Source organism: Fragaria vesca, unplaced genomic scaffold (genome assembly GCF_000184155.1).
Source record: "Fragaria vesca subsp. vesca unplaced genomic scaffold, FraVesHawaii_1.0 scf0510784, whole genome shotgun sequence".
Taxonomy (NCBI): Eukaryota; Viridiplantae; Streptophyta; class Magnoliopsida; order Rosales; family Rosaceae; genus Fragaria; species Fragaria vesca.
The window spans coordinates 1-1,003 of NW_004441255.1; the positions used below are offsets into that span (position 1 = coordinate 1).

General features: G+C 45.8%; 2 non-coding genes across 2 annotated transcripts; one reads left to right on the plus strand and one right to left on the minus strand.

The window, feature by feature from the left end:
* The first annotated feature begins 204 nt into the window (after positions 1 to 204).
* On the plus strand, positions 205 to 277 carry TRNAN-GUU. Its single transcript has one exon. It is a non-coding gene; the product is annotated as a tRNA-Asn (tRNA).
* Positions 278 to 744: 467 nt separating this feature from the next.
* Positions 745 to 818, minus strand: TRNAR-ACG. The gene has a single exon. It is a non-coding gene; the product is annotated as a tRNA-Arg (tRNA).
* Positions 819 to 1,003: the final 185 nt, after the last annotated feature.

The following is a 1,003-nucleotide window of genomic DNA, read 5'->3' on the forward strand; positions in this document are numbered from 1 at the left end:
GACACCAAAGGGATATTAAATGAATGGAATTGGGATAGGGATGGAATATAATGAAATAGAGCCGCTTTGAGGTTCCCTATGAAATGAGGCATGGAGCGGAGCCACTACGAAGAAGTTCCGGGGGTTACAAAGGAAACTTCGAGCTCATATTGGTCATGGGTTGAGAACGGGAATTGAACTCTATGAGATCTAATCTCCTGTTGTTCCTCAGTAGCTCAGTGGTAGAGCGGTCGGCTGTTAACTGACTGGTCGTAGGTTCGAATCCCTACTTGGGGGAGATTTGATTCATTCCGAATTCTTTAATTCGGAATGAAAGGGTTCGCTTTGACCGTTAAGAGTAGGTAACCCGTTCCCTGTGTCTTTGTTTCTATTGCATTCTATCTCATCGTATTACATTCTGTTCTGCTGAGAATCACCGTCAATACCTCGGCGAATGACGAGGAACGCATTTTTGCTATGACTACTAATAACTAATATAATACTTGTACTTGCTCTGCTATTCTGCCCCAGCCTGGCTGAGGAAGAATTACGGGGCGTAAAACATATGCTGATTCGTGCCGGGCATACTATACTTAATTAACCCGCATTAACGAGAAATAATAAATAAATAAAAAGAAAGAAAAAGTAAGGCCATTCCATTTCGACAAAAGACCCACGCCCAAATTCCATAGCTTTGGGTCCGCTATCCCGATCATGATTTTCCTACCCGCAAAAGGAAAGGTCCTTCCCTTTTTTGGCCGGTTGTGGGCGAGGAGGGATTCGAACCCCCGACACCGTGGTTCGTAGCCACGTGCTCTAATCCTCTGAGCTACAGGCCCCACCCCGTCTCCACTGGATCTGTTCCCGGGAGTACCCTAAAAAAAGGAACCTTTCCTCTCCCCAGCCGTTTCCGGTTAAGAAGATGTGAAAGCGCCTCTCTCTATATAAGAACGGTGCGTTCCGAGGTGTGAAGTGGGAGAGAAGGGATTTCATAATTGGATTGGGGTTTTGAATAAGACAACCC